The 26,167-nt window shown below is 42.2% G+C and overlaps 1 protein-coding gene across 3 annotated transcripts in view; it reads right to left on the bottom strand.

The window, feature by feature from the left end:
* tnrc6c2 (trinucleotide repeat containing adaptor 6C2) overlaps window positions 1-26,167 on the bottom strand; it is a 139,832-nt gene that overhangs the window by 84,561 nt on the left and 29,104 nt on the right. For 2 of the 3 annotated variants that reach the window (XM_056372616.1, XM_056372617.1), the window contains exon 5: window positions 12,511-12,637. The exons of the other annotated variant lie outside the window; for it this stretch is intronic. The gene's annotated coding sequence lies outside the window, so the exon portion shown is untranslated. The remainder of the gene's footprint in view (window positions 1-12,510; window positions 12,638-26,167) is intronic. 3 annotated transcript variants of the gene reach the window in all.

The raw sequence follows: 26,167 nt of genomic DNA, 5'->3' as shown, positions 1-26,167 counted from the left end.
TCCCCAAACACACAGACACAGACAGACAGACAGACAGACAGACAGACAGACAGACAGACAGACAGACAGACAGACAGACAGACAGACAGACAGACAGACAGACACACACACACACACACACACACACACACACACACACACACACACACCACACACACACACACACACAACACACAACACACACACACACACACACACACACACACACACACACACACACACACACACACACACACACACACACACACACACACACACACACACACACACACACACACACACACACACACACACATTTTGATCATCCTCATCCACATTATTATTTTTTTTTATCATTACTGTAACAATCGAGGAACTGATATAACTGGAATTTGAAGTTGTTTTGAGTGAACTTGATCTGTTTTAGCATCAAACTGGGAAACTGGAAACTTGCCAAGCTGCTTCCATTCAGCATAGTGACAGTAACGTTTCTGTTTTCATTAGTCTTGACAAGTCTTCAAATAGGCTTTTTTTCTCCCTCTTAACCCACTGAAAATTAGTCCCAGCCAATTTGTTCAAAATACTCTATACAGATGGATTAAAAGTTTTTTTTCACTTTTTTTAACTGTATTTTATTTAGAAAGTGCTCATCTGTTAAAATTTATTTTAACATGGATTTTATGTCACCACATATTCAAAAGTTGTCTTTGCTGCAGCAAGAAGACACTGAGGTCAGAAAATATTTCCAGTGATAGAAAGTGAATAGAAAAAAAAAAAATCACAGCGAGAGCACAAATAAGCTGCTGTATATGCATTAGAGTCCCTCAGAATAATTACCAAATCAACTATAGAGTGTTTGTGCAGCACAGTCGGGTATTTTTAAGTCTGATTTCCACCTGTATTTTTGTTCAAAATTTCGTAGTGAAAAAAAAATAATGATCCCTACAGGATATATGCAGCACTATCAGGTGAATATATGCAAAAGCCAGGATATCCATGATCATCAGTTTTACAAGGCTATGATGTTTATTAGTGAAAACATAAAAATGACTCCCACGTGCATTATGATCTTTGCAGAATGATTCATTCAATCCTGCAGTGGTTGTATTAAAATGATTTTCTACTGATTACTCGCATAAACACAGAGTGTTTGCAACACTTGCAACACCAATTATAACCAAGGCTTTAATTAAAGAAGGCAGGAAGCATCCACAGGGGACAAAAACAACAGGCCGCCTGACATCAAATACCAAACGCAAACATCTCTCGTCTCAGTAATTATGATGTGAAGGCACACTGACAAAAACGTGCAATGTGTTGTGTCATGTTCCACAAAATACTGTATTGACAGTGTGTTTATGTGATTTAACAGTTATTGCACGTTAGAGAGATGGATTGAAAATAGCTTTCAGAAAGGTGTTGTGAGATAAAATTTCCTGAATTGCAATCATTATCCTTCTGTTATTTCAAAACTTTATTCCCTTTTAGTTTTTTTTTCTTAAGTGCATTTTACTCACAATGACACATTGAAAAGGGTGTTCAAAGACACACACACACACACACACACACACACACACACACACACACACACACACACACACACACACACACACACACACACACACACACACACACACACACACACACACACACACACACACACACACACACACACACACACACACACACACACAAAACTCATCAAAAGACATCACCACTCACTTGCCAACTACCCATTTGTCCTTGCTACTAGTCGCCTTGTCTCCCTTCTTCCATCTAAAGAGGAAGGGTAAAGCTCTTGAGACTATGATGAGGCAGATGGAGTGATAAGGGATAGAAGAAGAGAATGCATTTAGTCAAGGATGTGGGATCCTTGTGAGCTCTTCTCTGTCAGCGTCCAATTTTATTAATCAGTGATATTGTCCTGACAAGATATATCCTTTGTGTGTGAGTGTGTGTGTGAATGTGTCAGAGAATGACTGTGTCTGTGCATATATGTTTTTTTTTAGTGCTCCAGCAACTTGCACTTATATTTTTTCAAATTAACAATGGTAGGGCCGACATTTTTTGAATTTTACGACACTTAAAATCATAAATCATGACAAAATGGACAGTGGTGGTCGTGGATGTCTTCATGCCCTCTGCAATGAAGTTCTTAAGTTATAAGATGCACATTTTTCTATGACTTCTAAGTGGATTTATGGACCTTTGTCTGTAATGTACATCAGAAGCAGATTTGTCGCTTACACAACAAATGGAATAAAATTGAATGAACGAATGAATGAAATGTAATACATCTAAAAAAGGAAGAACTTGTCAAGCAAACACCTCACGTTATCAGAAGTTGTTAATTTAAGGCCAGTTGTCACTGTTTTCACGTAGAAAAAAGTCTTCCCTGAATTGTTGATCCAGTCATCCCAATGACACAGATAGTGTAGAGAGGAACTGTGAAAGAATGCACCACACACTTTGGATATTTCCTTCCCCTGATGATAAAAAGCACAACAAAAGAGGGGTCGAGTTGTTTCTTGGCAGACAAGAGCTATTTCAAAAATCCATTAGTGACTCAATGCAGCATCATTATCACCAGCTGCTTAAGCATACAATATCCTGCCTTTGACTTTTCTGTCTTCTTGGCATTTTCCTCTGAGGCGAGTCTCTGAGCTACCAAATGTGGTGTGGTGTGGTGTGGTATTTTAAAAGCCATTCTAAAGCTTCTGCTTCTGCATTAGCAACCGCTAGTGCAGTGCCGGATCAGAATGTGCTCGTTATCTCATTAATAGTTCAATATTTTGTTCAATCGTCATCATCTAATTTCCACATCAGTGCTGCGTTATGACATTAAAAAGGATAATAATAAGTATTATAAAAATAATAATTATTATTATAATATTGATGATGATGATGATGATGATGATGATGATGATGACAGACCTTATTTATCAGATACCTGATGAGAAAATACTGGACCACAGAATAAAAAAGTTTGCTGTGACACATACACTCACTTGCCAATTCATTAAGTACACCTACAGAAAACTGATTAAGCAATATCACACGAGACGGACTGATGTTGTACTGAATATCAGCACGGCTGTAATTCGGTCATAGGTACGAGGCCACAGTCATACCTATGACCAATGCAACAGCTCTATGAGCACCATATTAGTTAAATAAGCAACAACAGATTATGATTTGTTTGTTTATTTTATCATTTATTTCACAACGCCAACATAAATAGTTCTGCAACTGAACTGGTACTGGACTGTTGCTAAGCAACACATGAACATTTTCCTGATCTGCACAGTGCACACTAGTTTGCTACTTTGTCTACAAGTTACCTCAGGAGTGCACCGAAGTATCCAGGCTTCTTCCCTTCATCCTCCCCAGATGACCAGACATCATTTAATCACTGTGTGTCATAGCAACACTTTCCCTGAACTGGAGAATCAGTATTTTTACTGAAGAGCTTTACCTAAAACTTAAAGTGAGTATGACATGGATTTATTTCATCACTGGAGTAATATGCAGTTAAGCTGCATCAAGAAGAAAAATGTCTGAAATAATTTACAGCCTGTAACAACAGTCTGTGACGTTAGCTTAAGCCATTTTCTCACTCATATATGGCCATTAAAGGAAACAGAAAATACACAAAGATCAAATAACAACGTTAGATGATGATGGTGTAATGTTATGTTACCATGACAGCAGTGGTGCATAAATTACTTGTTCCACCTGTTAATAATTCTGATATATCAGGCTTGGGTGGGTGGTTAAAAAGTAAACAAAAAAGTTCTGTCTTGCTGCCACTTCTTCTGTAATGCTTTAACTTCAAAACATTCACACACTTCAGATGACCCTGTTCAGGTTTTCAAGTTTTGTTTTCTGGGTAATCCATGCTTTGACCGGGCGCAGCCGTCTTTGTGATGCACCGTTGTCGTAATTAAACAAAGTGGGTTACGTGGATGTGTCGCCTCAGCCCTTGCCGTGTGTCGTTTAATGTTTCTCTTTTTACGCTTGTCAAGAACTGCTCATCCAAAAAACTTCACAGTCAACACTGCACTTCCTTAGGTCCTCAAAAACAGATCCACGAAGTTTGAAAGCGATCACATGAGTTGTTGTCGAGAAAATCAACGCACAGACAGACAGACATTTCTCCATTTATTAGTAGGATGTCAGGTTTGTGACAGGACATATTTTGGAGCTTGTAGAGCATTACTCGGCATGGACATGTCTGTTTCTGCTGTGCTGTAATCAGAGCCCCATAGAGGAGAATCAGATTTGACAAGTCTGAAATAGGGGGTTACCAGGAGCTTCATAATTCAGTTACAAGCAGAATATGACATTTAGAGACACACACAATACAAAATAATAAAAATAAATAAAAGGTGCCAACATTAACAAGTACAAACACTCATACACAGACACAAACAATTAACATCCTCAGTTAATGTCAGATGTTTCCACCTCCTGGCGAATTTGTCCATCAGGAGGTGGAAACATCTGACATTAACTGTGGCTCCTGGCGGATCTTCTTGGCTTAGCCTTGTCTCTTTTCCCTTTATGTGATCCTTGAGTTTTGCCTTTTTTGTGCACATACAGTATGTGTAGTCTGTCCTTGTTCAAGGTCTTCGTGGCAGGGAGGAGGTTGTGTCACACAGGACCTACTAATGTCTGGTGGGACCTGGAAGCTGCTTGACATTTTCCTGGATTCACATTACTCATATACTTTATGTTTAAAATCTGTTTACATAATACTGTAACTCCATTTCTCCAGTTGTACTATTGTTTTTTTAATTCCTTTTTCCCTGTCAAAGAGTTTCTCCTTCTCCAGACTGAGAAGCTAAGAATAGAGGGTGTTGTCTGCTGTACATATTGTTAAGCCCTTTTCAGCAAAATTGTGATAAAATTGACTTGGCTAATTAATCAGTGTGATATCAGACATCAATACAACAAACCTAATGGTGCTGTAAACTTATTTGGCACCTCTTAAAACTAAATTTCAGCATTTGTTTTATAATAACTGCCTGGCCAAGAAACAGTCTGAAACAAAGCAGCGCGTAAAACCACAATGTGTCGATTTTACACTTCTTCCACTGAGGAATGTAAGACCAATATTCTATTCTATCTAATATCTTGATAAAAATATCTAAAGAGTTGATGACTCTCTAGCCGCTAAATGGTCCACTATGTTCAGATATTTGCCAGCTTTGTCTGCGATTTGATTTGGGTGGGTAGCGTAATGTGGGTGTGTTTAACCTTTTTCATGGAAAACATCTTCCTGCTGTGGCTAGAAATAAGATTGAAGAGAGTGGCATTGTGGGCCAGAAAGCCTCCTAATGTAACTCTCAACTGTCTCCTAGAAATGATGTTTATATACAACTAATCTTATACACTCAACATGTTTTAAAATTATGCATAATTACAACTGGATTACATTTTCTATTAACATAATGAGGAAATGTTGTAAATTTATGTATTTGGCAAGTCGAAAATATTTTGATACTGAACATGTAAAATGTTCACAGTGTATTTGTTTTCTGCCAAAATATCAGATCTTGCAGTATAATATCCATTTGTGGTGCCTACAGCATAATCAATCTTTTTTTTATGGTTATGTATAGAATCTCACACTCACACCATAAGATTGTGGTCTGGATCAACACAGAAAATGTTCACATTGACCTCAGAGACAACTTCTTTAGTCTTTCCCTAACCTTAACCAAAGTGTTTTTGTTGGCAAAACCTAACCACAGACATGACTCCGGATGTGAACCTTGGTCTCTAGTGATACAGTCGTGCACTATTAATGCCCACCATCGACCCCACCAACCTCCCGGTAACTCTGCTGCTGTTAATAAATGTAGCACTTCCTTGATTCATTCATTCATTCATTCAAAAAAAAACAAAAACATTGCCTCTGAATACAATGCAGCCAGTAATTACGTTGCACAACGCTACTGGGAAAAACGTTTACTAGCATATGAATGTATTTTCAAAGAGACATCATGGTTGCCCTGTGATATAATTAAAAAAAAAAAACAGATTAATGCAGCTTCGATGTTAAAATTTTTTAAGATAAATATTAGTATTGAAAGTAAACGACTGTCATGCACAAGGTGTGGCAACGATGCCTATGGTTTATGGTGTGCTCACTCAAACACACACACACAGACATATTGAGTCACACATGCATGGTCTGAGATGGCGCAGGGCCAGACTGTGGGGGTTTGAACTGGCGTTCTCGTATAATGGCTCATGCTGGAGCAATTTGTTCTATGTGAGTAAAGGCTTATTAAAGGTGCACCATGCTCCCTCAGGAACAAGTGAGATTGGTGTTGCAAGGGGCTCACACAAAAACACAGAGGATACAGGCTTCTGATTCTCACACACAAAGGCACCATATCAAACACACACATACACACACACACACACACACTCATACTTACAGACACACAGCACCCTGTGGTACTGTATAATCACACAGCCAGTATGTATCTCTGTGTAGTTGTCTCAAAGGAGTGTCCACGCTGGGCTTACAGTTCCCTGGTGAATGCCAACCCAGTGTGTGCATGTGTCTTGATCGTGTCTTGATCACAGTGGCAGGTTTTGACACACAGAGGGATGGTTATGATCAAGAAGCTTCAGGAAAGGTCAGGTAAGAACAAATAACTGTAGGGAGAAGAGAAATTGGCGATGGAGGAATGTGGCCAGAGATAGGTAGGTCCCAGTGAAAAGAAGAAGTGAATAAAACCCGAACAAAGGGACTTTGTTGAATCTGGATATTGAAAACAGAGAGAAACCACCTGCCAAATCAGCAGGCGTGTTTCTGTGATCAATCCTTTGGTCAAGCAGGGCCACTTTCTTGCTTCAGAATTAGCATCATGTAGTTCAGACTGGATTAGATGGAAAAAGAAAAAGGATAAAAATTGTGAAAGGATAAATATTGGCACATATGCATTCAACCTGTGGACTCTGTGTCATTCAGTCTCTCACATGCAGACACACTAATATCAACCCAGAGACACACCAAAAAACAAACACATACACCTAGACAACCTCATTTCACTGCCCTGTGACACAAAATGGGATTTTTGTGTTTGAGCAGAGGGGGTCCGATGGCTACAGAGGGACACATCAAGAGGTGAGGGCTTTATAATTGCTGATGCCAGATTGGGTGTCAGCTGCAGCATAAGTGACTATCTATCACCAGCGCGCCGCACGTGAAGAGGCCTCTTTATAGACGGCTAGACTTCAGACAGCACAGAGAAAGCCTCCTCCCTCCAGCCCACTCCACTGCCCTGCAGGAGGGATTGCACACAGAGGCCTGCATTCATGCATACATGCACAAGGCAGATATACACACATGATGTTCACCCATACCGCTGTAAACATTTATGCACACTACAGTGGAAGGGAAGTGTTCAAAGAACACACACATGCTCATTTGCATTGCAACCCACACACGACTCCCTCCTCAGAAAAACACATCACAGACGAAGCCTCGGGCCTCCTCGAAGCACACACACTACATTTTTTGGTTTTCTACTAGTGAACAACAGCAGCAGTACTGTCAGTGGTCATCAGTTTAGAGCAGAGGTCACTAATAGGCAGATCACAGTCCGGACGTGGATCCCAAGGCCTTCCTATCCAGACCTGAACATATAAGTTACGTAGCATTTCTATTTTACTATTAAGCCAATCATTGTGACTTGAGTCACTGACGAGACGAGAGACAGTCAGACGAATAAGTGGGGAAGTGGGGGAGTGGGATATAAGGTGGAAAGAGAGACAAAAGGAGCAGGTAATGCTGCTCAATTGTTAAGTTGTGTTGGAATTGTTTATTATAAAAATGGTTGAGATGTTAAGATGTGAAATGGAGATTAAAAAAAAGAAGAAGAAAAAGTCAATCTAAACTTTGTTTTTCATTTTTGTAACATTAAGCACTATATTTTCTCTTTGCTCTTTCCCCAGTTTTGTCATACTGGACTTCACTGAATTTTAACTGAATACCTCTGGTTTAGAGGAAGTTCATGATCTGTGTTTAGCATTTTAGTGAGAAAATAAGTGGGTTTTACTTCAAATTCAAATGATTTTTGTTATTCCTTTAATACATTGTAGCGTACATACTGGCCTGGCATCAGTCACAAGCCATTAAGGAAGTTCATTATAAGGACATGCAGAGTTACGGACCCCTAACTGACACTTTGCGACTCTTTCCACCATCAAACTATCAGATTGATAGGGAACAGAGACCAAAGACCCCTCCTTCACAAACAGACCATGCTGTTAGCATGGCCGAACGACACAGAACCAGACCAAAGATCAAAGGGTCAGCTCCAGAGGATCAACCAATGGACACCAGATAACTGGAGAAGTGACATTTGGTTGTTTCTTGTATAGGACAAGTAACAACAAAAAGGACTGATTAACACTAAGGTGTGAATCCTGGCCTGTCTGTGCCATGCATGAACACACACACACGCACACACACACCAACCTCTCTTCCTCTGTCCCTCTCTAGATAAGAGTCATAAACTACAACCCACATTCCAATCCTGGGTAGTGACCAGCAGGACACTCCTCACAGACACAGATCAAAGGATGACTGTAAAATTAAATATCTAACTATTCTCTAACTCATGAGATGTTCCTATGCAATAGTTTAATCCCAAACTTCTATCCCATAGAATGTTTGAAATGTAACATATAGATTTTAAGACAAGGTCCTTCATGTGACCATACTGTCAGCACCCTTCACACAAGGTAACACACTACATGACATCCAGAATGTGCATATTATTATTGTTACAGTCGAAGAACTGCTGTGTAATCCATATGTATAGATTATTAGCTTTGGGAAATGTTTATATTGTTGTTTGATCAATTAACCACTTGTATCATAATTAATTCCAGGTTTGAAGGATGTAATATGAAATCAACACTCCTATTACTCCTCTCTGCTATTATTAGTACAAGTAGTTTTATGTTATTCCATTTAATGTTTTGTGGTCATGGTGGAAGAAGGATGTGTGAGTTTATAAGTAAACTCTAGATTTAAATTATTCTAAAAGTTCAGTGGAAAATTACTCTCTTCTCCAAGTGGAAACACAGGAGAAGATGGGTGACGCCCAGGAAACATGCGCCAGCCCCCAGGGGATAAAACAGTCGTGAACCATTCACACATGGCCAAAACCCTATTTTTCTAAGCCAAGAAGCCAAAAAGGCCCCTTCTTCTAAGCCTATTTTCTAAGCCTGTTCAGAAGCCAAAACCAGGCCTAAGCCTAAATCAGGACGACAAGAAGATGCGAGAAGCGAGAAACGATGCAGAAACTAGAAGCTGAGAACTTTGCTCAAAGCTCAGAGTCCCGGCTCAAAGCCCGGCTCTGTAGCCATGTAAACTCTTAGCTCTAAGCTGCTCGCCACAAACTCATGGCTCTTAGTCATTTTGCACTTTTCGCGTCTTTTATTTTTCTTTGCCACCAGCTACAAGTAACATGATTTTTGTCTACATGCGCGATCTTTTATTTTATAAGCCAAGTCAAGACCAACTGAACCAAAGCAACAGAAGTGCCTCAGAGTAATTTCGTAACTTTTAATCATCATCAAGTTTCCCTTTTTTTGAAGATTTTGACAACTTTAGAGTCATCTGGTCAACGCCAGTCTCCTCTAAGTTACCCAACCAAAGTGAAGAGCATTAGAGTTTATTTCGCATCAACCCGCAAGAGACGCCAGCAGAGACACATCTGCACGACCTCCTGCAGAGAAGCCGAGCAGAAATCAAGAGAGCCCGAGACAGAAAGTCTCCTGGCAAACTCCACCAGAGCTGAACCGCTGAGACACCGGCAGAATCCGTCATCGTGATAATGGAGACACGGCCTCCAGGAGAATCCACCTAGACCCCGCGTCTCCAGGGTTACCACGGCAACCACAGCCACCTGGGTTCCAGCCGAGGGTCTTCAGCTACAGCGCAACTCACAGTAGGCCGGTCTTAACACTCTGCTCATGACTGGGTTGATGTCGAAATATAGCAATATTTAATCACCAAACCTAATTCTTAGATGTAGCATCATTAGCTGTATAGTCATAGTGTATAGCCATAACATATTCTCTCCCACCATTGCCAACTCATCACACTGCTCATTCATTATATTATTTTCATCTTTATGATTATTACACCTTGCATTTACTCTGTACATAGTAGTTTAGTTAAATAAACTCATTTATTTACACCCAGTTGTTGTCCTGTCGTATTCTTTTGACGTAGAGACTGGAGATCCATTGAATCGAGAAGTCATGGCTTCCGATATGAGATTGATAAATTTGGCAATGAAGTAATTCATTGTTGTCCTCCTAGAGGACTGGTGCCCCATTTCAACGAGAGTAAATCATTAAATATAGCGTTAACGCTACAACATCATTTTAGATACAGAACCATGTGATAACTTACTTTTACTGGAGATGAAGGGGTGTTTCAGTGTTCAAGAGCAGTGAAGAAGAAACACAGAAAGACAGAGAAATAAGGATTGTGGTTGGACATAAAGGTGTGTTTTCATCTCTGGGATCCTTTGCTAAACTGTTATTTTCTCCGGCCCCCATATATACAGTTGTGCCACTATGTGTGATATTGTGTGCTAACGTAGCCTCTGCTTGCAAGCGTCCACATGTACAATATATGTGTGTATGTGCTTATGTGTTTTCAGTCTAGCTGTGGTGGCAGCAGCGGCGGCGGCGGCAGTGGCACATGCTAATCTGTGCTGGGAATCATTATCTGTGTTTCCTGGGCCATTAGACTAATGCTAAGGGATAACACAGAGAAGTGGATGAGACCTGACGCTAACAGGGGCTAATCATCAGGACCACCTCTCACTATGAGTTCAGCTATGACACTAAATATCCCTCTGAGGCAGGAACCTCAGGCACTGGCAATCAGATAATTACAGGAGCCTGGAGCATTTTATTAATAAAATTTCAATAAATTGTCTCAAATATTTGAACTAGCCGAGGTGTGTGTGATTTGATTTGACACTTGAATGGCTTCAGAAGTGCTTACATCCCTTTTGTCACTGTTATTAATTATTAATATTCTCAAATACTGATCATTTCATTGTAGAGTAGTTTTCTGGTGTAATATGCATGCCTGCCAGAGTGAGTGAGTGAGTGTGGGGCTTTTCATTGGATTTGGAAAAAAATGAATTCAGGAATATAAGATCTGCCAAAAACAGGCAAGTACAAGGTGACGCTCAAAGCTTGCTGAAAGAGATACAGGTGTATTCCTTACAGCTCATAGTTCCCCAAACCCCCCAAATTTCCCCTAGCAACAACCATCTCTGAATATTCCCTGCATGTGGTGTTGGAGCTTTCCCTTTGCCAGGCATTGGCACAGCACGGCAGCTCTAATCTGCATATCACCTGATCTGACCAATGAATCGCTTCCTGTTTAATCATTCCATTTGACCTAGCAACCAAAAGCACCCGGTGAGCTTTTGACTGGCAAACAGTAAAACAGAATACATCCCCGGGACATTGGAAGATCAAATGTTGAAGAAAGCGCTAACGAGGCAGGTTCCTGAGCCTTTTTTTACTTTTTAATGAGCCGCTATCCAATGAGGGTGACCCCGCTGCTTCACATTGCACCGGGGCTATTCAACGCAACCCAACGGATTCATAAAGGCATCAACTCAATATTAAACCGTCACAAGTATGTATTTAGCCGGGGTTAATTCACCGACTTGTCCCCATGAGAAATAAACTAGATTGCATGTTAAAGTAAAAAAAAATATGGCGATAGAGGGGAGACAGGAGGGGTGGATGTGTATCAGATCATTTACAACTGATAAAAAAGAGTGATTATCTCTACATGTACAGTATGTGTTTTTGTGTGTGTGTGTGTGTGTGTGTATGTGTGTTTCCACCGACTTCAAACACAAATCTTTAAAAGCAGAGAAGACACTGTGTCCCTGTCTTCTGTCGTCCCTGTGTAGCCGAGTTCTGGCTGCATGTCAAAGCCAACCTGACTGACTGAGGCCTGGCCACAGAGAAGGCGAAGGGAGGGCTGCATCTGATTGAAGAGAAGCTGAAGAAATACAGTACACACACGCATATATGCACATACATGCAGACGCACACACTTCTCTACTGGAGGAAGCAGTAGTAGGCTCCACACAGGGCCTGGCTACAAAGAGACCCCACTGAGGCTGAGCAGACAAACAGAGGTGGCCCTGGGCTGAGAGAGATGATTGAACCCACCGACCAACGAGGGAGAGAAACTTCAAACAACCTCCAGGATGAAAAGATAAAGGGGAAAGGAAGGAAGGATGAGGAGGAAAGGAAAGCCAAAGCAGGAAGCCATAGCTCCTGTTTAGCATATGAGCCCCTTCGTTAGACCTGGCAGGACAGGCTGGTAGATTTATAAAATGGATGTAGGGAAGGAGGAACTAGGAGAGGAGAGGAGAAAAGGGGAAAGGAGAGGAGAGGTAGGAGGGAGGGTTTGTGGAACGTAGAAGGGCCCCTATTAGCAAGGTCCATCACCTTTTGGCCCGCCTGGATCTCCTCATCTCCATAATAGGCTGACCCCCGGTGTTTCAGGCTCATTAGAAAGGCAGACAGCATCGCCAGGCAGACACACGCCTGTCACCTCTCTGCTCCCACTGGAGACCTTGATGAGACAGAGATAAAAGAAAGATGAATAGGGAGATGGTCGAAGAGAAAGGGAAGGATGCGATGGAAGGTTGGGCCCCAGGTTTGATCAGGAGAGTAGAAGAAAAGGAAAAGAGCTGAACTGCTTCTTTGGTGGAGAGACAGAGAGGGAACAGGAAGAGTGGCTGCGTGAAAATAGATCTGCCTAGAGACAGTAATTTGATAGGAGTAGGGGGAGCACAGGAAAAACAGTATGCTGTGATTTGCCATTGTAAGCCCAGCATCCAGTCAGTGTTTCAGTCAGTGTGTGTGTGCATCGCTAAACACACAAGTCCATGTAAGAATCACTTAAGCATCGGTCAACTTTACACAAGGGCATGATTTCCTCTTTTCTTTTTTTGTTTTAATCTCACACTTTTGCCAGTTTTAGATTGTTTTGATCAATTACTCTAGATCTGAGTTTATCAAAATATTGACATGCTTATCTTGGACTATGACTTGCAGTTGTAGCAATTCAATCTTACCAGTAAAAGTGAGCAATTTATAGGTTATTTTTGCCTGTCAGGTAACATGCAGGCAGCTCTGTCTTTTTAGTTAGGGGCTTATGTTTTCATCTGTCTGTTTGTTTGTCAGCAGAATTACACAAAAAGTATGGAACCTATTTGCACTAAACTTGGCGGAGGGATGATACGTGGGCTAGAGGAAAACCCATTAAATTTTGGGGCAAATCCTGTACTATGAATTTGATTTTTTTTTCTGTTGACTGACATTGGCATTGGTGAAGGTCTGTGTTCTCTGAGTGCTCTTCCAGTTGTAAAAAATGATTAAATAAGGAATAAAACTTGATATTCAAGAGATACTCAAGTATCATGAAACATGAGAATCAAATAGCAGGTGGGCAAAACCTTCTGAGTTCATTCGCGTTACACATTTGTTGTAAGAGGCGTGATGCTGTACATGAGCAGAAGAGGTTGATTGACAGTCAGCCTAGCCACTCAGGAGACTGATGGTTTGTTTGGGATCCTCCCTTGGGAGCCCTTGTTTTATTACATGCTGCCTGTGCTATCGATTAAACCGGCGTCCCTATGCCAGACTCTCGCCGGGGGAAGACCCAAAGGTCCAGAAGAGCAAGGTCAAGAGTGACAAGGTCGATGACCTCATCTGGCCTTTTCACTGTTGGATGGTGATCAGTTACCTCATGGCTGATTGACCGGTGGGTTAAGTCGATTCTTTGTCTCGCCCGCAGGGAAATCATGGCTGATGAAATCACAACTGTCCCACAAGGAGCAAAATTACAGATGATTGATCCTACAAGAACTATATTAGTTATGTGATAAAAAGGGGTTTCCAAATATTAAAAATAAAACAATGGAGCAGACATTTCCCCAATGAATTTAAAAATGTTTTTCGTAACCTTCACCCCTTCAAGACAAGAAAAACAGTGATCAATCCTTTGCTGCTTCTTCTTCTTGCTTGATCTCACATTAGATCGCTCTATTCCTCTCATCCCTCCATCCGTCTCTTGCTTCCACGCTTTCCCTCTCCCTCTCTTTATTTTTCAGTGTATCATTTAAATTTCTTGCCCTCCTCTCCTGCATCATTTCTTTACAGCCCTCCCTCATCCATCAGGTCTGCTCTTTTTTCTTCACACGCTCTCTTTCATTGCTTGTTACTTAATCCCCATACCAACCCTCTCTGTGTGTTGTGTGTGTGCATTTGCTTGCCACACACACACCCACACACATACATACATACAAAGGCTCGGCTCCCCAGAGGAAAAGACTAGCTGTACAGTGTATCGATTTGCTTCTAAAGGCATGTCATTTGGGTTTTCATCATGGGGAAAGATCATTAGATGAGACCAACACTAAATGTTTTGCGGCAGTGCAACAATGTCATGCTTCTTTCACCTTTTCTTCTGACAGGCAACAGTTGCTGTTCGCGTGACCATAAGAGTTCTTATCAGTAAAACATAAACATATACTACAGTAGCTAGCTCATGTGCCTCACATATGCAGCATCAAGTCAGTTTTTTGCATTCAAATCATGATGTATTTCAGATTCAAACAAACCAAGAGGCCTTAAGTTATAGATAACACCTGGTGACATTGAGGTAAAATTCATTAATTGTTGGTAAGAGGAGTCATCAGATACTGAGACACGGTGGTGGAAAGTAACTAAGTTCATTTACTTAACTACTGTACAATCTTGAAGTACTTGCACCTCTTGTATTTCCTTTCTATGCTAATTTATACTTCTACTTCGCTAGATCTCACTGTTAAATATTGTACTTTTAAATTCCACTACTCATTTTCCCAGCTATAGATACTAGATAGATACACTTCACCCACAGGAAATCCAAGGCCAAGGATGTAGTGGACACACTGCTTGATGGACAAGTGATCTCTGGGAGGTGATGATCAGAGACACCACAGCAGTGAGCATGTAGAATTTACTGCTGTGTATTGGAGTCAACAACAATCTTTGTTACCAGCAAAGATGACTAAACAGAAAAAAAAAAAAGTTATGAATTACCACTTTAATAAAAAAACACACTTGGGCAAACCTCTTGCTCTCTATTTCTCAAATGCAAACACACACTGACAGGAACCTTGAGCAAAATCCAGCATGCATACAGTAACCAAATACAATACAGCCTTTAGGACAGAAAAACACTGGGACTTTTAACTACATGTATCAGTCCGCTTCACAGGAGTTCTGTTAACTGTTAATTAGCGTTACATTCGGTCAACGGTCATTATCTATACTTTGGCGTACTCCTGATGTAACGTGTAGATGAAGGAGCGAGCTAGTGTGCGCTCTGCAGATCAGGAAAATGTTTATGTGTTGCTTAGCAACAGTCCAGTACCAGTCCAGTTGCGGAACTATTTGTGTTGGCGTATCCAAATAAATGATAAAATAAACAACTCATAATCTCTTGTTGCTTATTTAACTAATATCGTATCTATGACCAAATTACAGCCGTGCTGATATTCAGTACAACATCACTTCCTCTTGTTTGATGTTACTTAAGTATACGTCTCCCTCCATGACAACCCTGTCCCACTGTCCACCAAACCAACCCCCCATCCCTGGTCTGCTGTTTGCTTTACTTTGCCCTGCCGGCTGCGACCCTGAGCTCATAGCTTATTTTGATAAATTGTAGGGGAAGCCTCTCTAATAAATCAAGGCCTGTGATGAAGAAAAGCCTTAAATAGGATATTAAGATTTATATCAGAGACTCCAGTTGTATGCTGACAAGTACACAATTGCTCCCTCTTCTCCCTGTCTTTCTTTTTCTCAAACACACTCATTTTATCTTCCCCTCCTGCTCTCTCTCTTTTCCTTTCTCTCTCTCTCAAGTCAAATTGCCCTTGCTTCTTTCATGGCACCTGCAGAACGATTTCTTATCAGGGCTCTGGAAGGTGGGAGTGAGGGCGTGAGGGAAGTAGAAATTAGAAGTAAAAAAGGAAAGGGTGAGGAGGGAGAGAGAAAAAAGGAGCCGGAGAGCAGAAGGGGTTCTCTGCTGCAGCTTTTGTGTTATTGGCTCAGTGGCCGAGCGTGAATGCAACACACAGAGCTTCATTATTGGAGCGCAGGGGCTATCTTTGTGACAGGAAGCTGGATGGGGAGAGTGTGTGTGTATGCGTGTGTGTGTAAGACCATGTATGTGTGTGTTCTGCATTTGTAGCAAGATGCAAGATTGAATTTGTGGGCCTGTTCCTGCTCCTGGGAGTATGCACATATGTGTGTGTATGCTTATGTATGTGTGTCTTCCTTAGATCTGCGACGTGAGTACACACTCTCACAGTGACTTATTTACTCCAGAGGCGAGGCTCTAACCCCAGGTACAGAGCCCCGCACAGAATAATTGCTTTTTTTTTTTTCATCCCCCCTGCATCACATCGCCTCTTTGTTCCTAACCGCTCACATGCAAGAAGTGAAATCTATTTGTGAGTGAGAGTGTGTCCGCATGCATATGAATAAATAAGACTGTGGTTGTCTGTCTGCCTGTGAATATGTGTCTCTGCATGGATATGAGACCCAGAGTGGGTTGGAAAACATGGCATTTATTTGCCGCCCTTCCAAGAATTTGATGTGGAGATAAACATTAATTTCATGTGTGATTGCAGAAAATATTTTTACTTAGCTTAGCTCAAAGACTGGAAGCGGAGGGAAACAGCTAGCCTCCTCCACAGAGCTACCTCTACGCAGTCATGAAATTTATATTAATCTCATCTAACTCTGTGTGAGGTGCGATAAACTGAATTGCCAAATTGTTGCAATATTCCTTTAAACTGTATTTGTGGAGCCTGTGTTTTCAAATATGCTCCCATCCTCTTTGAAACGATGCAGATATGCAAATCAGCAACCACAACTGCGAGTAATTACCAGTTCAGCATTCGACCATCATTTCATTCAGTTTCAGAGAAAACAGCTCCAGTATCTGGTCTATTAGACTGTTGAGTAATGCTTTTAACTCCGTTCCCATAATTAAACCCCGTGTACAATTGAACACTCAAAGGCCGGTTACTTGCATTGCGTAATGATTGCAATTAAGGGTCGCACACAAAGCTGGGGCTGCTTTCGGAGTTGGCGTGTGTGACGCTGGCAATTAATTGAAAATGCAAATACACAAGCTGATGAATGAGAAGAGTGCTGGGTCTACACTGCGTGAAAAGACTATCCGCCACACTTCAGAAGACTGAGGGGGTGGGGTTGGAGGGGGTGTGCCTTGTATTCCTTCAGAGAGGAAATCAAACCAATTGGATATGAAGCATAGCCGTGCCGCTGGGGAGAGTGTGTTGTTTGCTGAGACAGTGTGATACTGCAGACCCCAGGCACAGACACAATAAGACGCTGATTAGACAACAACAGGGTCATGGGGAAAAAAAAAAAAAAAAAAAATCACTCTTGGAGTTTAGATTTGCAACTTACAAAAAAAAAGGAAGCTCATATATTCTATTCATATAAGCATCAGGATAAGCCTCCAAATTTACCAGTTTATCAGTGAGACGCAGCCTTTCTGTGATCAGTCACGCTACTGCTGCTGCCAAACTGCTACCAAATATTGCTCTCATTCTGAAAAGTACTAGAATATCTGAAAAGTAGCAGACAAATAAAAACAGACAGACAAGCGAAGGCAGACAGACAAATGGACACGCAGACAGGGCCACTGTGTGCGGTTGTCTTGACAACAGAGGAGCAGTAGCACTCTGGACTCTGAGTGTGGATGCGTAAACCCCATTAAATCCACCCAGCACTCACAAAAATCAGTGCTACAACATCAACCTTTGTGGAATATTCACCTCTATTTTTCTTTGCTAAGGGATGGGGACACACTGGCAGCATGAAGAGATGGAGATGGGCTTTTTTTCCTCAAAACTGTTTGTACAGCCCATTAAGTTATCTACACCTATTTCACCCCAGCTGCGTTTCCCTGAATGCTAAATGAGCTATTAGCAATGCACCAAAAAGTTGCCCATTATCCTTCATTGCTATAAAATCTTAATCATCTGACTACCAACATGAACCCTGACATTATTCTGAGCTGCAGTCCTAAAAAGGAAAAAAAAAAGAATTCAAGCCTGAGTTTCACTGTGAGCATTTCTTATGTGGTTTATTTGAGTATTTGATTTGCTGTGCAGCAGACTGATTTATGTTGTTGCTAAGAATCCAGTTTCTGTGTGTCCAATTGAACATGTCTAGATGCATTCATCTCATTGTCATGGTACACCAGCAATGTGACAGTAATGGTGAGTTGTCTGTATCTGCGCCAGCTATCAGTGTTCCACATTTGCTGCAGCTGGTTAACCCTAGTGGGCCGTGGCATGACACAGCTGGTACAGCCTGGCAGGAGGAGCTGGGTTTATAGAAGCAGAGCGGATAGAATGGGCAATTCAAGTCAGTTACCAACTCCACCACCATGTTCCTGCACCCAAAATTTTTCTTACATGATTGCTCATGCCCAGCCAAAAGACTGGTGATTTTAATTCAATCATCTTTTCTGTGCATTCAGTGTCAGCGGTGTCTGGCGGCGTCCAGCTGGCTGAACCTGGCGGAGAGTGAAGGATAAGCACCTGGCAAACAGACTCCTGTTTCACTCAGTGGATGCAGAATGGGACTGACCAACTTCTGAGCTACACTACCACTGCTGAGCATCTGGTGACACAATCAGACATCAGCAACAAAGTGAACAGTTTGACTCCTATTGAGCCTGAGTGTGTTGTTTCCAGTGACAGACTCCAGGATGTACTTTGTTCATTTTGCTCCTTGGTTTCAGACATTAGTGACTGCTTCTTCCTTTCTCTATCACAAGATAAGAGAAACTGGTCTCCATCATGAGTGAGTTTTGTGTAAAGCTATGCAAAATGCTATGGAGTTGTTGTATCCATTGCAAAGTTCTCTGTGATATAACAAACTAATATAACAGTCCAAAGAGTGAGTTGTATGAGTTATGTCGGCCACAGGTGGTACAGGTGGCCACAGGTGGTACTGTATAACCACAGCTTCATGAGGGCATTTATAATTGTTTTTATGCTTCTGACTTAAGGGGCCACCAACCATAAAATTATTTCAGCTTTGGTCTTTTATCATGGTCTGAATGCAGTGTGTTACTGAATATTTGAACCAAACTATGAAATAAATTTCAATAAAAAAAATATTATTTCCAGTCAAAAACCCATTTTTATCAAATCCCAACCACAGACAAACACATCCAAGAAATAGTCTGCCTCTTCTCAGTGTGGCACTGCACAGCATGGCTGGTCCTGGCAGAGAGCAACATACCACCTGGCTGATGCCAACTGTGATGTATGGCGCTGCCTTGGCAGGGGCCCCCTGCACAGTGGCACGGGGGCATCGGGAGGGTACCACCAGTCTCATGAACAAAAGGCACTTAACTTCACCACTCTTCATCAGCATCTCTATTCTCTTCCTGTGCGCAGGAGGGGTGGACCCTGTCGTGTGCTGTGAAGCACACATACAAATGCGCGCGCGCGCACACACACACACACACACACACACACACAGGTGCACGTCTGCGTGTGCGACTGGTGACAGATGGGGGATGAAGTTGTCAGACCCTCGCTCGGCGGTGCTGTAGGCCCTTGTCGGCCGGCTGCTGCTCGTTAACGTGTTAATTAGCCTACTTGCTCCTCCTGTTTGGTAATTACAGTCAGCCTGGGCCAGGACACTCATCAGGGGCCACTGAATGCAAGGCGGCAGGGCAGGCAGGGTTAGTATGGGGACATATGGCTGAGTTGGTGTGTGGTGCATGGATACACCAGAAAGTGCAGCGCAAGAAAACTGGCCAAACTATATAATATTCAAGTCAAAATGTGATGCAACTATACTAATATGTTGGCATGTTCTATCTCTTTAGCTAAAAATAATTTATACTTAACATTTTTGCTGATCTTTTCATTTGTTTCAAACCTTTATTTATTATAAGGACGCTCCACTGAGAGAAATTCGCTCTTATCCTGAAAGGCCTTATCACACACACTTGCACGCTAATCTGTTGGCCATTGAGAAACTCCACTGGGGTGGTTATAGAGCAAGGTCTTTTTGCTCAAGGGCCACTCAGATTCATCCTGACGCTCCGATGACTGAATCAGCGACTTTCTAATCAAATAAAGTATTTTTCCTACAGGTCCTGAAATCTATTGTCTTCCATTACCTCTGAACATCAAGTCTGCATATTTTTTTTTAGCGATACTATATTTACATTGAGTGGTAAGTGAGGATTAATTAATGAAGTCATGGACAGAATACAAGGTATATAATATACATGTAAATGCACTTGCAGGAAATGAGGCTGTGACGATGGGCAAAAAATTAGAATGTAAAAAAGTAGCAACTGGCAATTTATACACTTACAACACTGGAAAATATTTGGTAGAATATGTGAAGAAGTATCAGAAAGTAGTTTTGATTAAAGCATTACGAGAATAAGAAAAGAAAGTTGCAATGAAAGAGAAAACAAAAAGAGGTTAAATTGTCACTGTGATTGTTCACCTTGAAGGAGGCAGGCTAATAAATAAATACTTTGGGTGAAAAAGAGAAAAAGATGGAGATAATACATGTAGAAAAATATGAGATAGTGGAGGAGAAAGGTAAAGAAAATGAACATGCTGAGCAAAAAAAAACAGTCAAGAATGGTTAAAACATGTTTTTAAGCACCTTGAATGAGCGTCAGATAAGTGCTATGAGAGGTGGAGCGGTGGTGAAGGGGTGTCTCCTTCCATCTTTGCCATTATCTCTCCCCCACCTCCCTGCAGGAACCAGCCAGTGTATTTGCCTATGAATGTCAGACGGAGCCGATTAAGAGCAGTTTGTTTTATAGACGTGGGCTAATTGAGTTGGCTAGATTGCCGTCACTCGGTTCGCTCGCTCTATATTGAAGATTACATATTTCCTTTTCATATCTTGGCGCTGCAGCCGCCTGGCCCATCTATCTCCACTCCTCCTCTCTTCCATTCCCCTCTACCGGCATGTAAAGTGAGAAGGGGCTTCGGTCCTATGTCTAATTAGTGCTCCTCTCCATCACTCTCCCTCTGCCTTGTTCACTACTATATCCTTGCCCCAGAGACCCTGCTTCGCCTCTCTTCTCTCTGTCTCTGACCCCTCCCTCTCAATATCTCCTCCTCTTCCTCCTCATCTTCCTCTTTGCACCAATCCATCTTTCACCCTCTCCATCTCTCTGTCATTATTCACCCACCCCCTGCCTCTGTGTCCCTCTCTTTCTCTCTATCTCTACCCCCCCCCCCTTGCTCTCTCCTTCTCAATGAGTTAATTAGGCTCATCTCTGGCACCCTCTTGCCAAAGCCTGTGCCCACAGGGCCAGCCGCAGCACTCCGCTGATGATTGGGGGGGGGGGGGGGGGGGGGGGCTCTATTTTTAGAAGACAACAGAAAGAGGAGAAGCAGAGAGAGGGAGAGAGACAGCTGAAGGTCATTTGGTACTTTCACTTTGAGCATATCTATATCAGAATGTGTGAAAGGGAAAGACAGGGAAAACAAAAGGGAGAGACAGAGAGATGGAGGATTGGAGCAAAAGCCTTACAAGTGGATTCCATAATTGAAGAAAAAAATATGCATATGCAGTGCTTGAAGGGCAATAATTTTACAAAGGAAATATTCAGAAAACAGAAACAGTTTACTTGAAATCAAATAATTGAAAAGAGTTCTGTTCTGTATATGCCAGTGGTAGATGCCACAAGTTGAAGAAAACAGACCATTATGTGTCATCATAAACTCAACTCTCTAATGAGCCGAGGCATCTGAGAGCTCAGTACGCACACTGTAACATACCAGACAATGTAGCACTGACATCACGGCTCATTCCAAGGTAAGCCAGCCATACTAAAAATGTACATCTTCGTGTGACGTGCTTTGTTAAATTGCCTCAGCAACCAAATGGAGCTCTATTGTTGTAGATACTAGGACTCTGAGGAAGCAACAGAAGCGTTTCAGTGTTGCAAAGGTGCAGTTCACTCGAAACAATCCAAAGACTTTTTTTTCCTTTTAAATCATTCCACTTTTGTGTTGCACACTCATGATCTCCCACAATTCAGTGCTGCAGGGACAGAGTGACTCATTCCTCATACGTAGGCTTTGGAGACTGGAATTATGGAGGGTCTCGCTCCTCTGTAAAGGAACAATTCTCCCAACCTGTAACACTGTGGGCAGAGAAAATGAGGAATCTAAAATCGTGGGATGATAAAAGCATATACGGTACATATGCTGCACCATGTATTACAGCATAGCAGCCAGCTGTGTAACAAATAGCATTTGCAGGCTATACTATTTTTCCCCATAGTGGGACTGACGGTATAAGATTCTCTTGGTATTGATTGCAACTACATGGGCAATTCATCACAGTACATTCAGTTTGTTTTCCTCAAGTGGATACTGATGACACTAGATTGTAGTGATCCAACATAATTTGAAGAGAAATCTGACTGAAGACCTGCTATAATGTCTGAATGTGCGCGATTCCGCAGTCATTTTAATTTTCACATCTTGGCTCATTTCAGGCAATAACTGGAGGCATACCTGAAGGAACTTGTTATGAGGGCGATGACAGCACACCACAGAGTCACAAATGTTCTCTAGTTTGCCACACACTGTCAAGCTGACTGAGGTTACATTTTCTTACCAGTTTACTGATATACCAGAGGTCTAATGTATGTTCACAAACAGGACCATGAGGCACACATGCCTAATGACAAATATAGACACCAGGAATAGTGGAGACGGTATGAGTCAAACCATCAGGAGTTCATTTACCCCTCTCCCACTAATAAACAAAGCAATCGCTGACAGTCAGAGACACAATTATGAGGTAATTACGCAAAATAACAGATTTTCACTCTCCACCTTCCACGCTTGTTTCACACGGGTACCCCCACAGATTACAACAACCCCCATCAACCCCTGTGCAACTGTTAACCCCCCCCCTCCCCTCCTCCCCTCCCCTCCTCCAGACACACGCTCACATGTACTTACGCAACATGCCAGTAGACACACAGATACACAAACACAAAAACACACACAGATTTATGCAAAAGGTTATTCATGCAAGCATGCGCTCACTCACACACAGAGTCGTCCCCCTCCCTCCCAGAGCTCGTCTTAATTAGCAGCCAAGTCGTCTCATGGCAACACACTCGTCAATCTCCCTCTATGTAGCGTCGCACTAATTAACCGGTTTAAACGGGAGTGTGTAGCGGAGTGACACAGGGCGCAGGTCCTAGTCCCCGAGCCACCCACCAATTGTAAAAATCCTCCACTAGCTCCCTTGTTGCATTTATCTTTATCTTTCACCTCTTAACTTTTTCTTTTCCTTTACTCTTCCCTTATTCATCCCTCCTTCCCACCTCTTACTGCTTCTTGTTTTCTATCCTTCAAGACAACCACTGAATTATTTGATTACAGCTATCGACCTAGGCAGCCCCTTCGCCCTGCCAACTGGCAAGCCACCATGCCCCCGTGCACACATGGCTTGTTGGCACTGGCATTGCCGTACATTTCACAACATGGTCATTATCGTGGGCAGCTCCACGGGGAGGGATTACGCTAAATATGTAAATGAGAGCAACGTCAAAAGTGTCATAGTCAAAGGGAGGAGAGAGAAATGTTGCAGAGAGAGCTGCAGGCTGCGTCTCCATGTCAAAACATCAGATGTTGGTAAAAGTGGTAAAATTATTTGAAGAGTCTGGGGTACATCTCTGAATCAAACTGAGCCAACAGCCACGGGATAATGGGCAACTGCAAAAATGAAATTGAAATGTAACACAATCTGTCTGAGTGACAATTTTTGTACTATAACCTGTGCTGCCTCCAGCAGTTTCAGCCCAAGCAATTTCTTTTGTTTTTGCAGAAAATGAATGAATCCCTTTTGGTTGCCATATACTTAGAGGAAATGAAGTAGAAATCAAAACTTTGCCTGTCCCACTCACCAGCCAAATTAGATCATATTTGAAAGAAAAATTGAACAGTCTCTTAATTTTGAGGTTGGGGGGGGGATCCCCAATCCAGACATAATGCTGCAATCAATCCCAGTAGAGATGGACTTAACGGCATTTGGAGGATAAATGACGCCCAATTAATGCGAGATGGGAAAGTAGATTCCCCACAATTCTCTGTTTCAGTCTGGGAGGCATCATGGGAGGTCCTTGGTTAGAGCAAGCGTTTAGCTGCTGGCTCTTGCAAGCTGCCCTGAGGGCTTCTCTCTCTCCTACTGCTCAATTACAGCCGAGAATGATAAAGCACCTCATAGTAGCCAGGCTATAGAGCTGCAGGCTCCATGTCGGACCCTCATCAATATTTCAGCTCCTTTCCTTTATACTGTATTTACCCTTATCTGTACAATGATAGGCCACATCACACCTCCAGCCTCACTTCCCTCAGGCAGTGGGTCATGTTTGGAAATGAGCTGTTAAACCAGGATGAGAGCAACAGTGAGACGAAACAGATGGGGTTTCACTGAAGTGTGTATGTCTATGTGTTTTATGTGTTTGGGGCGAGGTATTGTCTCAAACTGGCACTTCCATGAGGATTTTGCTGCTGAGCCACAAAAAGGTCCCTCAAGTTGTAATCTTTGTATTCCATCAGCCAGGCTTGTTTTACAACTCATCTTTTTCTTCTTCTTTTCCTTCTAACTCCTCTCACTCTTTTCCCTCTTGTCGAGGTTAAAAGATAATTTTAAAACTTTGGCCTATACTACTTCTGTAGTATAGGCTTTCCACTCTGTTGGTAGTAATAATACTGTACTCATCAAGTAAATTGGTATGATCTGGAAAAGTTACAACATTGGTGATAAGTGAGATGGGGCAAAAAACATGATCATCACTGCTTTTCCATCTTTCAAGTTTTTGTTGCACTACTATAACCTTCCCCCTCTGCTTCCAACAGAGAACAATCTTAAGTCCTTTGGACACTAGAAAGCTAGTTAACATTGTTTTGGGGCATTTTGCTGAAAAAACAGAATATGTCTCAAAATATAATTTAAGATAGTGAAAGGTAAAAAGAGTTTGAGAGCTACAGGTTAAAGAAGCCAAACAAAAAAATAAGGGACGCTGAAATGAAGTGAGGGTGAGTATGTGGGAGCCTATTAAAAGACGAACTGAAGGGATGTTGAAAGGCCATTTTTCCCACAGTGATACAATATTATCAGTATTATTATCAATATTAACGACACACACTCTCACACAGCACCCCACCCCCCACCCCCTCAAACCCCCTGGCTCTCCATCATGGCTCCTGGTGCCCGTTTTTCACAGCAGGTAGCTAATTCCACTTTTATCCCCAAGTAATATTGGCCTTATCGCTCGCACCACTGCATCCATGCTGAGACTCAGCGAGCCACAGGGGGGGTGGGGGGTGAAGGGAGGCGAGGCGAGGCGAGGCAGGTGCCAGTGGAATGTCTCCTTAGTGGAACTGATTGCGTTTTGCAGCCACAGAGCTATTGCTCCATTACACACAAACACACACACACACACACACACACACACACACACACACATAAAGAGAGGGAGAGAGTGAGGAACAAACTCCCCTATAGCTACTGCTCACTCTAGGCCGTTCTTAGACCACCAATATTGCCACTGATATTGCCTTGGTGTTACATCATTCAAGATTCACACACATGCATACAGTAGGTATGCGCGCACATGCGCACACACACACACACACACACACACACACACACACAGAGGGGCAGGGAAAAACCATTTCACAATTCGCCCACCCCTCTCCTTCGATGACTATTTTCACTTTTCCTGTGCACATTTTCTCATTCCACTCCTCAATTACAACTGAGACCCAGGGCTCCATTGTGCCCCCTCCCTCCCCCCAACCCACCCTCCCCACCCCCGCTCAGAGGACAGGGTCCCTCTCTCTCAGTAAACAAGGTTCAGATGTCAGTATGAAGCAGCCTGGTAATGTGCTCCACTGCTATACCATACCATATATCACACAATGGTAAGGTCTCTTGTTGTCATTTACCGTTGCAAATACACACATGTACCGACAGCCTGACACAA

Source organism: Seriola aureovittata, chromosome 3 (assembly GCF_021018895.1).
Source record: "Seriola aureovittata isolate HTS-2021-v1 ecotype China chromosome 3, ASM2101889v1, whole genome shotgun sequence".
Taxonomy (NCBI): Eukaryota; Metazoa; Chordata; class Actinopteri; order Carangiformes; family Carangidae; genus Seriola; species Seriola aureovittata.
This window is presented reverse-complemented; position numbering and strand designations above follow the sequence as displayed.